Raw genomic sequence first — 11,877 nt, 5'->3', positions numbered from 1 at the left:
GCTGCCCACAGATATGGTGAGTTTAGTGTTAACCCATAGCCTAACAACATATACAGGTCATTATTCCGTAAAACAGAGGATATACACTGTATGTAGACAGGTGAATATTTGTTCAAAATCTACCTAGCTCAAGCTCGTGTGTAAAACAGACTAAAAGTAATTGTGAGATATGCAGCATGACCAACACATATACACACATCCGTGGCCTTACTTTAATACAACAGGAAAATGTTATCTACACGTACAAGCCGTTTCAGGTACTGAGTGTTTCTTGTACAAAACATTAATTCCACGAGGGCTAAAACATTCTGAAAGTATCTCAGAATTTATCTGCATCCAAATACAGTCTTATATTAAGAAAAATCATTTATTATAAAAAAATAAATGGCCTGCTAGTGGCCTTATAAGGGTGTACATGTTTGTTGAAAAAATCTCACTGAAAAAAAAAAAAAAAAAAAAAAGAAGAAGACTATTGTATGTTCAGGAGACAGAACTGATACCTGAATCAAACATATTTGCTGACTGATGGCACAGAATTAGTGCATAATGCAACACAGGTATAGAGAGTTTGGGTTTGACCTAATGTTGAAGCATGCATGTGGCACAATATTCTCTGCCCATTGAAAATCTTGACCGAAACAGCTTTGCTTTCTTCTTTGGAGAAGAATGATAGCTCTGCTATCAAAGTGGTAAAGGTCTATATATACAAAAGTAAACAATTAGTGAGAAAATGTGTTAGCATACTTTCTTCTCTTGTAAATGCTGTATGGTAACAGCAAGGATTCAATTGGACTGATAGCAATATAGCTGGGCTTTTATATATCAACCAAGAAGTTCCCCTGTGATTTTTGTTCAATGTGCTTTTACCACTGCTTCCTGAATGAGGCACTTCCTCAGCATCTCTGCCCGACCTTTTACAAGATGTTTTGCTGTTGTTTCTGTATTACCCAGCTACTTAATTTTGAATGTTTTATTCTTTTTTTTTTTTTTTTTTTTTTTTTAATGGATAGTTACCTGGAAACACTGTGATGGGTTAATGCAGAACATCCTGTATGCTAAAATTATACATGTGCCCTTCATGTGGATTTAACCTACTGAGTCAGATGGCACAGATAATTTAATTAACTGGTTGCTCTGCCTTGCTCCAACACTAGGTTTAAAGTCTTGAAATAATGTGTTTCCTTCATCACAGTCATTCCTAGGATGAGAAAAGGGGGATTATGGATTTTATTGACAGAACTACTACAATAATGTATAGAAACAGATTTTATTTTATTTATTTATTTTTTTAATGTCAGTTTAAGCATGTTAAACAGCTAAGTCCTCTCTTTCTGGTACAAAAAAATGAACTGAACGATCACATCAACTGTACAATGGAGTGCCAACAAAGATGCGCAGATACATGGAAAAGGCACTTTTACAGCTAAATACAGATTAGCCACATCTATATGGTTCTTCCCTGAACAAATCCTGTCCTTCAGCAGAATTTCACTCAGGGGAAAACAATCCAACACAATGATGCTGCATCTGTTTCCAAAGACAGCTCAGGAATGTCCTTGTCCTCACTCCAGGATGTGATGCTTACATACTTAGAGTCCTTCAACAATTTCCATGTCTCTGGTCCTATCCCTTCTAGACAGATTTACAGTCTGATATGGAGCATGGCCACTATATTTGCTTCACAGGTGATGCCTGAAGATACTGGAGAACACCATGAACACCTATTCATGTTCTGCATTGCCCATATACCACCACCACAGGAGCTCCACCTATGAACCTCTGTGATGAGATAGCTCCATTACATAAAATACTATATAAGACACTGAGGAGGGAGGCAGTGGCAATAATACAGACACAAAATATATGAAATGTTTTGTCATCCACTGTTGCTATTCTATCAAAGTCCATGATAACATACTATCTAGTCTTGCAAACACTACTGTGTAGAAGCACAATGGGTTTCAGAATTCAAGTTTGTGGAGCACATTCAGGGACGGTGAATACCCAAGAGCCTGCCAGGTGTTCCTCTGCTCGTTTTATTAGTGCCTTTAGCCTTATGTATCCCACTTGGACACCCACAGGGCATTTTTCCTTTTATGGATCAGCAATTAGGTAATTCACCCAAAATACATCAAACTATATCTTCTTCCTGGGAGAACTCAAACCCATAGCCTCTATCATATAGCTGTGACTGCAAAAAGGAAAGAAAAGTAGTTTTGCCTTTAAAAAAAAAATAAAATAAAAAAAAATCAAGACTTGGGTACCTACTTTTGGCAGGTTCAGAGTACAGAAATTGGAGGGAAATGGAGCACCTCTCAATGTGCATCTGCCAAAAGATGTATGAAAAGTAATTTAAAACACACATCAACTTTTATTAGGGCCTACTTTAAGTAACTATCTGTTCAGTAGGTTTCCAGTATAATTGCCTCACTTATGTCACAGAAAATTTAGGAACAACACTAAAGATCTGGATTCTTCCAGGCAATCAAAACTTAGGTGCAATTATGCTAAAATTTGCAACGTTTAGGCCAATTTTACCCACACAACCCTCAATTATCCTATGCAGGACACAATTGTTTGGCTGCTGAGCAAAAAGGAAAAGTTTACCTGATAAAAGATTACATAGTTGAAAGAGCATTTTTAATGCATTTTTGCAGCATCGATGTGATTTTAAGGGAATTACATCTTCACTCCAGTATTCCAATTAATGATTTATATAAGTGTTCTGGATCCATTATTCTAAAAAGTTATTTATCCTGTTATTTGATTAGGATTTTTTTCAGATGATTGGTGATCTTAAGGGCTTGGGGGGAAGGGTTCATATAGCCTAAAGCAGGCTTTTTAAAATTTCCAAAATGCATTTCCAACCAGGTATAAAACAAGGTGTTTTTATTCCATTTCAGTAACACTATAGTATAATTGCCAGATCTGTTTGGTGACGGTGGGTTAACAGAAGTGATTTATTTCTCAATATGCTGCTTTCAAGTAGCACAGAGCAAACTGGCATTAAAGGACAGTGGTCAACTTAAACGTATGAGTTGCTAACATTTTATCCTGTATTACGCATGCTCTTTTAATAGTTGGCATTTGTCATGTTGACAGATATCTTCATTAGGATATTTATCCATTGTCTGCTTCAGATCATACAAAGGAGACCCAGTGGTGGTATAAAAAATTAAAGAGATAGGAGGTGGAAAATAACATCAATAAAATACTGTTTTTAATTTGCGCTGGATTAGGACTTGATAACTGGTGTCTTCTTGTTTCTATCAGTAAAAGAAAGGAATTGAATTTACCTAATTCACAAGAGCTCTGTGAGAAGTACACAAATTGCCAGGTCATCTCATCAATCAGCACCTTGTCTAACAAGGGAGTTTACATTCATTAGTAAATAATTCCATGTGGTCTACATGAGTGTTAAATTGACATTCCATAATGAATCAGAAAGAAAGAAAAACACAACACAATAAGTAGTGAAAGTAGGTGTAGGAAAAAAGCAGCTGCAAGAAGCCTAAGGCAACAGAACATTTGAAGGATGTGTCCAAGTATTTCTGGCAGATAAATAACATGCTGAGTCCCCACCCTCTACAGATCTCAAGAAGGAATTCACAAACAAACCCTCTGTCTGTAACAAAACTTCAGACAAAAGTGAAACAATAAATAGGACTATGCATAGTATCAGGACTACAACAGCAGTTTGTAACAGCTGTTCCCATGCCAAGTTCAATGAGCATGGGTAATACGCACCAGCATTCACTAGCCTCACTTCCTAGGTTTGGAGAATGTGGACAGAAAGAAAAAGAGGTAAAATAGGGAAGAAATCAAACAAGACAAAGTATTTTGTAGATAGGCATATATTTTTATTAAATGTTGTAAGATTTTACCATGAAACGCAGTCAAATTTTTATCACTCTCTTAATAAGATGTCCTTGCTAGAGCGGCAGCCTAGGATCTCAGCAGGAGTTAAGCTTCAAAGTCTTGAGGCTTCTGTTAATTGGGAACTCTTCTCCTTTTAAGACTTAGATAATATTGTGCAGTTGTCTCATCAAGCAAGGACTAGTTTATTCACTACTTGAACATTAACACTGAATAGACCAGGCACATTCAACATAGAATACCTTCATAATACTGCTTTTAAATTGACCTTATTTGTACACTGAAAAATGAGCCCTATAAGAAACAGGGTGAAATAACAGTAAAGAAAAACTGAAAAGCCCTTCTCTCAGCACTGAGTGATCTCTGTTTCTTCCTGCTGATGCTGTGCCACCTCACAAGTGAATGAGATTGCAAACCTTTTTGCTGAGTTATTCCAAGTCCCAGAGCAATCAAGCCTGTTATGTCAACTTTTGACTGGGTTACCAGCACAAGTGAATAGGTGTGAGGTCAAGAGAAAAATAAGCAAAGAAAGCAATGCTTGAGCTGACACTATTGACAGCAAAACTCATCCAGTGCTCACTCTGCTGCTGGCGTTACTTGACAGGAGTGGCATAGGGCTGCTGTGAATGCATTTTAGCTTAGTCACGTTGAGAAATACACTTCCAATTCTTTAAACAGGGCAACTATGATTTTAATGACCATTCAATAGTTAAGGAAAAAGGCTGCATGACTTTTTCACTGGGCATTTTCTGAGCTTCTTTTCAAAATGAGAAACATGTTAGTTAAGAGCTTGCTAATGAGGCTTTTGGCTCTGATGTTTTGCTGAACAGTTTTTAGAGGGCCTTGCACATCTTTTTTATTAGCTATGTTTAGATTAATGAGAAGTATCATGTACAGGCAGTCCTTGTTTACGGTGTTTCATTGCGAGGGAGTACAGCTGAATGAGGTCATACCTCTTCTGTTTGTCCTGGAGGCCACATCCCTGCAAGGGTGACAGTGTAACAAACTCTCACATCACTTTTGGCACAGGAATAAGGGAAGAGGTGGAGCCCCCAAATTTCCCTTTCACCGGCTCTCACCCCCTCAGAAGCAAGGATGCCCGTTTCCCAGAACTGCTTCCAAGCTCTGCTTGGGCACAGAAAGCTGGTCATGCCCATTATCTGGCACAGGAAAGGACGCACACGGAACTAGGCTGGGTGCTCCCCACAAACAGAAGTGGTAAACTGAAAGAAAGGAAATAGAAGAGCATACCCCAGCAAATCTTGCAACATCTGAAACTGTGAATACCTTGTTTAAAGCCCCTTCTTGCAGGATTCAATACTCCTGGCAACTCCCATATCCTCTTGATTGAGGTCTCAAGTAGGAAACACCATGGTTGGGACTGCACAGGCAGGACCTGCTTGTTTTCAAACAAACACAGATGAGTAGCATGGGGGAGGAGGCTCTGGTGAAGCAAGATCTCCAGGACTAACAGCGAGAGTCGTATTGGTGCATCCTCTGATATGGACAGCAGCAACACATTTCCCTAGTATCCAAATCCTGCCCTTCACCTACCTTAGTTTCAGTCTTAAAGCTTGAGTTCAGCTCCTAGATGCTGGGACGCATTAGGCCAGCACCTGAAAATCATTGTTTTAGTCACACAAACTCAGCCTACCTGAGACCTAATTTTAAATGAACCTGAGCTGAACTCTGTCCTGGCAAGATTGCTACTGAAAGCTAAGCAAGGTCATTTCAATCTAGCTCCTTACAATAAACACACATTTTGTTGGGGTCTCTCTCAACACTTCTCCCTGCAGGAGCTACCCTAACCATTTGCTCAGGGTTGTATCGCTTGGGATAAAAAAGCCAAACCAGTCACGGTATCATGCTCTGCTGCTCCTCGGTAGCGTGCCCAGGCACACACACAGTACAACAAATGCCACAGGGACGTGCCAAGACCTGCATTACGGGTCTCTCAGCTCGCACTCAGAAAACAGTTTAGCAATCTGAGAAAACAAACCAAACCCAAACCCCCATGCTGAAGTGGATTTGTAAAAGTATTGGAAATATTTTTAATATTAAAATAGAAGCTTGTAAAGAAACTTTACATGCCTTTCTGCAGCATGGAGAACCCAAAAGAGGCATATACGCAGTAATTAATCACTGTTGCTGTCACATAAGGGCTTAGCTCACGCTCCAAAATTTCAGTTCATCACTTTTAAAACCACAAGATGTTCAGGCTCTCCACAGCAGTTTTCCTTAGGAGGTGCTGATTTGCAGAACTGCTGTTTATCTGTCTCTGAACATCAAATCCCAAATGGGTCTTTCAGATTAGGCACTGAAAATAGTTCATCACTTAAATGTGACCTATCATTTTAAGGCTGAGGACACCATTCAACTGGGAATAGGAAACATCTGGTAAGGTAAACAACAGAAAGATGCCTTTGTCAAACTTTACAGGAATCAGGGATTTCCACCCCCCCCACGTAAACCTACTCCACAGTTAACATTTCTTCTCTCCTTCTCTCTAATACACATAGCTTTAGGCATGGGCTGTTCTCACATGTGATCAACTGTGATGTGAGGAATTCTAAACAAAATTGGTTGAGGTGCTTATGGACATCTTAGAACTGCCCCTGTACGCAGTCCACGCTAAGTATCACCAGCTTGTGATGGATAAGCAAGGGCTTTCAAGAGAATTTTCAAATGAGGCTAAAACAGACCCCTCTGTCCCCTTTAGACTGCTACTGGAAGCCAAACAAGCTGTTTGGAAGGTACCATGTACAAGAGATCTTTACTGTACAAAGCAGCAGTCTTTTAATGGAGCTTCTTCCTTGTCCCTTAAGTCAAATAAATACCACAGGTCCTTACTTCTGCAGAACACAAAGCTGTCATCTCAGCACAAGCTACTAAGGCACTGCTTTTCACATGCTCCGTGCATACACACGGTAGTGGGTTCCTAATGTTTGTGGGTACTGGGAATTTGCATTTTATCCCTGCATTGCCAATGGCTTAGACCAACACCTGGTCTGATGAGAATGTGGCTAAGTCTACTTTGTGACACCTCTACTGGTTTCGTTTTAACGTTTGCCTATAGGTTGAAGAAGCACGTAAGAGTCTGCAGTTTAATTAAAGATATACCTTGCTTTATTATTTTTTGTTATTTATTTTAAAGGAGAGTGTCTAGGTTCTTGATGTTTAGGTGCACAGCACATTCTTTTAGACAGGTAACTTGCATATGTGCATCACAGTTACAGCAGCACTGTCTTATTCCTGTAGACTGTTAGCAGTTACTGACCATGGAATGAAAAAAAAACACTGCCAAAGAGTAGAATAAAAGGGGAAAAAGGAAACAAACCAAAAAACTCTGCACAGTCATGCAATTAGGGAAGCATGCCCCCATTCATCTGCAGAAAGAAAAGGCTGAAGTGAAGACTGTTAACACAAAGATTTCATTTAAAAATCCATTGTATTCAAGTCTTTCTTCCTCTCTGAGCTGTCAGAAATTTCCCTCATAATTTTGGTCTCCTCAGAAAGGTATTAAGGCAGAAACTTTAAAAGAATGTTGCTATTATGTTTAAAAACCTTCCAGACTGAACAGGGTCTCCGTCAGCCGCCCGACAGAATGGTATTCTGACTCATAACCCTTCTCACTCACTCTCATCTTCTCTTCACTTCAAGCCAGAATGCTGATTTGTCTGTCTTCAATTGCTTGCTAGCCTGGAGAAAAAGAAAAAAGTGACTGCTTTTAAAATATTGAGTCAATTTTGTGCTAGGCTTAATTCAGCATCATGATACAATCTGCATGATATAGAAATTTTCCTTCCAATAGTTAAATCTCTGGGGCACTTTACAGAATCAAGTCTTGTTACAAGCAGCATCACATCAAGAAAGTTTTTAAAATAGATTTAAAAGACAAAGAGCAATTCAGCATACGCATTATCCATGTGGAGCTGGTTTGGCAACGGCAACATGGAATCACTTAAAGCTTGCCCGCGGCCCCCCCCGCCGCCGGCCCGCCCAGCCCCCTTTCTTCTGGCAGCACAGACTTGGAAAACATGAGGCCTAGACTATTATTAATACAAGTTTTAAACCTAGGAAGTTCTTTATTTCTGCCTGCTGTCATCCAGCTTTGATACCTAGTTTTGCCTGGTCATCTATTTACAATAAGTGTCATTTCAAAAGGATATGGGATTCTCTGAGGTATAATGTATTAGAAATGCATTAAACATTTCACTAAATTGAACTAGTGAACATGGTAGATAAACTCTTTTTAAATAAGCTCATATTATTACCTGTGCGATTGTCACATCCTCTCTCAGAAGTGATGACTAAACAGAATGACACAAACCACCAGGAAGAAAAGTGGTAAAGAATTCCAAGAATTCTTTTAGTACAGAAATAGCAAAACTGCCACTTAGAAGACCATGTTTTCAAATGGCTGCATCCATTCGCAGTCCTACTAAACTGAAGCACCATTTTTAGGTGTAAAACCAAGTCACTCAAAGAGAGTGAAGGAGAGCTGGTCAAATCAAGATACAACCTCAGAGGGAGAGATTGTACTTCCTTGCTGTGGGATGGAGAACAATGGTGATGGCTGTAGCATACCTGATCTCCCTCTGCAAATATACTGTTCTAGGTTGCACTTACCATACCCAAGAACAGATGCCTGTTCGTATTTACAGTTATATTTATTGAAGTCAACTTTCAATCACCTAAAGTGAATTATAATATAACCAAATACGGCCACCCATTAGTTTCCATCTCCATGTCTTAACCTTACAAACAGGTAATTATTACAAATTACTAAAATAAAATATTATTGTTAGTAACGATTGATATGGACCTTTTCTGCTGTCATGTTCTGAATAGTAGCTGATGTTTCCAATATCTACGTTATGTACATCAATCCTTTGCAATACAATTCAATTTACAGATTTCTAACCCCCACTGCAAATTTTTCTAAAAAGAGTAACATCATCCATACACATCTTAAACCACTAGCTTTTACGTACACGTTAGCAGCCAGTTCTAGGCACTGAGCAAAGGAAATTAATGACTCAGAACACCCTCCTGTTCAGATTTGTTTTAAGCCCATGCACAAACTCAGGTTCTCAGAATGTATCTGAAAGAATGGGAAGCTGCAAATATATTAAGTGTATTTTCAGTGGGGCTTGCAAATACATAAATGCAAAGCATTAAAGAAATTCAATGCTCTGGCCACAACTTCAAGCCCATTTTGAATAACGCTTCTGCTAAATGGAAAGGAATACTCTGCTCTGGTCCTCCATGAAGGGCCAGCCAAACACCTGCAGAGTCACTTGGGGAACAGAACTGAAGAAGGATTCCAAGTGAAAAAAACAAACAAACAAAAAAAAAAACAATCCTCCATCTATACCAAGAAATGGCTTTTGTTTTAGTTCATATTGTGTCTGTGATTTAGTTTGTCACATAACCTCCTGTATTTCTACTGACTCTGAGGGACAGATGCTTGTCTGAGGGCTGGTGCCAGTTTAACTTATATGAAATTGTCATCTAAGTATCGCACTTAATAATAAAATGGGTTTACAACACTACATAATGCTTCTAGTTTATATAATACCTCTGCATTACCATTCTCATGTCAGAATTTTTGCCCTATCCCATTTAAACAGATCAGTTTGAGAAGCTTCCTTAAATTTTGATTTTCTGCGTTCCTCAAATATTTGCTATTTTCAGAATGCATTAGCCATAATGTACTACAAAAACTGGCTGCTCACCCTACAAAGTGGGTTTCAATTTATTTGCTGTACTTTGTCTTAAGTACATTTGTTCACAAATGCAACAGGTGAAAGAGGTATTATCATTTTTAAGTCCTGCAAAACAACAAAAAAGAAAAGCCTTGGAAGCAAGAGTAACCCAGTTCATTCCTACTGTTGTTTATATTGCTGTTGACCAAATAGACAAGCCATAAATCTGTTTCTAGTTTGTACAAAGATCTCTACAAGTGTTTCAAAGAATGACTTGAATTTCATCTTTGCCCAAGCAGAAAGTAGCTATTTACACAAAAGAGCCTGTAAAATATCTGAACGCTGCATTTTAGAAATACTCTCAAGTATCTTGAACTCTTGTTAAGATAAGCCCTTCACAAACTCCTTATGAAGTGACAATATCAAATGCTTTACAAGATCCTATGTAGAAGGATAGAGATCAGTGATAAATGAAATACTAGAAAAAAAGATCTTCAGCACTGAGAGCCAGCATGATCAAAAATCTGTTTTTACTCTTTCGGGTTTTTAAAAAATTGGATGACGACTGTCGCTGTTCAGAAGAATCAAAATTATCTCTTAGATGAGTAAAGCTGAAAGCAAATTAGACTTGAATTATGTACCAGTTCTTTATGGACACGGGAAGAAAGCTTCCCTACTCCAGTCATAAACACTGAGTACCAGAGGTAGTCAAGTCTTGCGAAGTCTGTGCAAGTTGTAAAAGTGTGAGCAACAGCTTTTTTAAAGGGGAAAATAAAATCAAATGCCTGCGTTCAGAGAATTTGCATAGTTAATTCAAGGAATGTTGTCTAAGTCGTGAGGCTACATAAAGAGAAAATTTTATACTTTAATATTGTATCTCCCTTTAATAATAGGGATTGACCAGTTCTCAGATGGATATAGTAGCATCCAATCGTAGTAGCATTACCATTTTTCATAAATGATGGAGGATGAGGCAAAGAGGTTAACCTTTTTTTTTTTTTTTTTGAGTTAGTTGAAGGTTATCATCATGCCTTCTTGGATTTCATTCATATCTTGAGGTCACTATATCTTGCTGCTTTGTGCTGAAGTAAGTCAAAGCCAGAAGCTTTGACATTTTCAATAAAAATATGGAAAATACAGCTAATGAAGAATTGCTCTTGATCTACTTATAACAATGGCAAAGACTACAGGTTCCTTGAACAAGAATCCTGTAACAGTATGAAGAAGGCTTGTATCAACTCAAAAAAATACTAAGACATACATGAAATACAAATATATCTATGTTACTTCCAATTCTGTAAAGTAAAAACACCTGTAACAAAACTGAGCGTCAAGCTCCTTACAAATATCAATCAACACTTTGGGGCATTCTTATGGTGTCATTGAACTCTTCCCACCCCTTGGTACAATCCTGTGAGCTTTCTACAGAACCCCAAAATCCAACTTTTATCCTTTTTTAACCTAGAGAATTAGCAGACATTAGATGCACATAAACTATACATCTGCTCCCACAAGCGTACAAATCCAGGGCTCAATCAAGAAGAGAAAAATGCAAGTACTCCATAAGCCTCTTCAGGTTCAGAAAGCACCTCCAAAGTTCCAGATGCTTTAAGAAGTGTCTAGAGAGTATGTACAACTTACTGGAAGCTCAAGTAGACTATGTTTCACAGCAACAGCTCCCACCCAAACACTCTCCATCCTCACAGAAATGTCAGCTGCAGACTGCAGACCAAGTCTTTTTTTTTTTTTTTTCAGCCCACAAAAGATGCAGAGGGGCTGCCCTTACTTACTGTTGATTAAAAAAGCTGTTTCACCTGATATTTCTAAGAAAAAAGTGATCTAATCCAGTTCTGGGAGGGATTAGAGAGAAACTGTAAGGTTAGAAAGGTAAATACACTATTTATCAAGAGCATGATCTTAGAGCATTTGTACCTTAACTATCCTCAAAGAAAACAAAAAAGCATTTTACAACATTAGGACTATCAGGGTAAAGTTCTCAATCTAGCAAAAAAAGAATCTACTGGCAGCTATAATCTAATTCATAAAAAGTACTTTCTCTCCTTAAATATTGCACTTCAGTCCACTAATTCACACACATTTAACAGGACCAGCAACTAATCCAAGAACTACTAAAAATTAAAATCAACTCTGCAAGCTTCTGAGCTCATTGTTCTGAAATCTAGAGAACAAAGCTTACAGTGGATAGAGAGGGGGAAAAAATGAATGCATGCACTCAGGTCTCCATTTCAATTCAGGCACCAGAACCAGGTAATCAATCAGCCAAAAAAAGAGA

The 11,877-nt window shown here is 38.3% G+C and overlaps 1 long non-coding RNA gene across 1 annotated transcript; it reads right to left on the bottom strand.

Moving 5' to 3' along the window:
- Positions 1–2,247: 2,247 nt before the first annotated feature.
- On the bottom strand, positions 2,248–6,817 carry LOC118164380. Its single transcript, XR_004749465.1, has 2 exons — positions 5,431–6,817; positions 2,248–5,272 (listed from the first exon to the last, which is right to left on the bottom strand). It is a non-coding gene; the product is annotated as an uncharacterized LOC118164380 (long non-coding RNA).
- Between the last annotated feature and the right edge of the window lie 5,060 nt (positions 6,818–11,877).

This window comes from Oxyura jamaicensis, chromosome 3 (assembly GCF_011077185.1).
Source record: "Oxyura jamaicensis isolate SHBP4307 breed ruddy duck chromosome 3, BPBGC_Ojam_1.0, whole genome shotgun sequence".
NCBI lineage: Eukaryota > Metazoa > Chordata > Aves > Anseriformes > Anatidae > Oxyura > Oxyura jamaicensis.
This window is presented reverse-complemented; position numbering and strand designations above follow the sequence as displayed.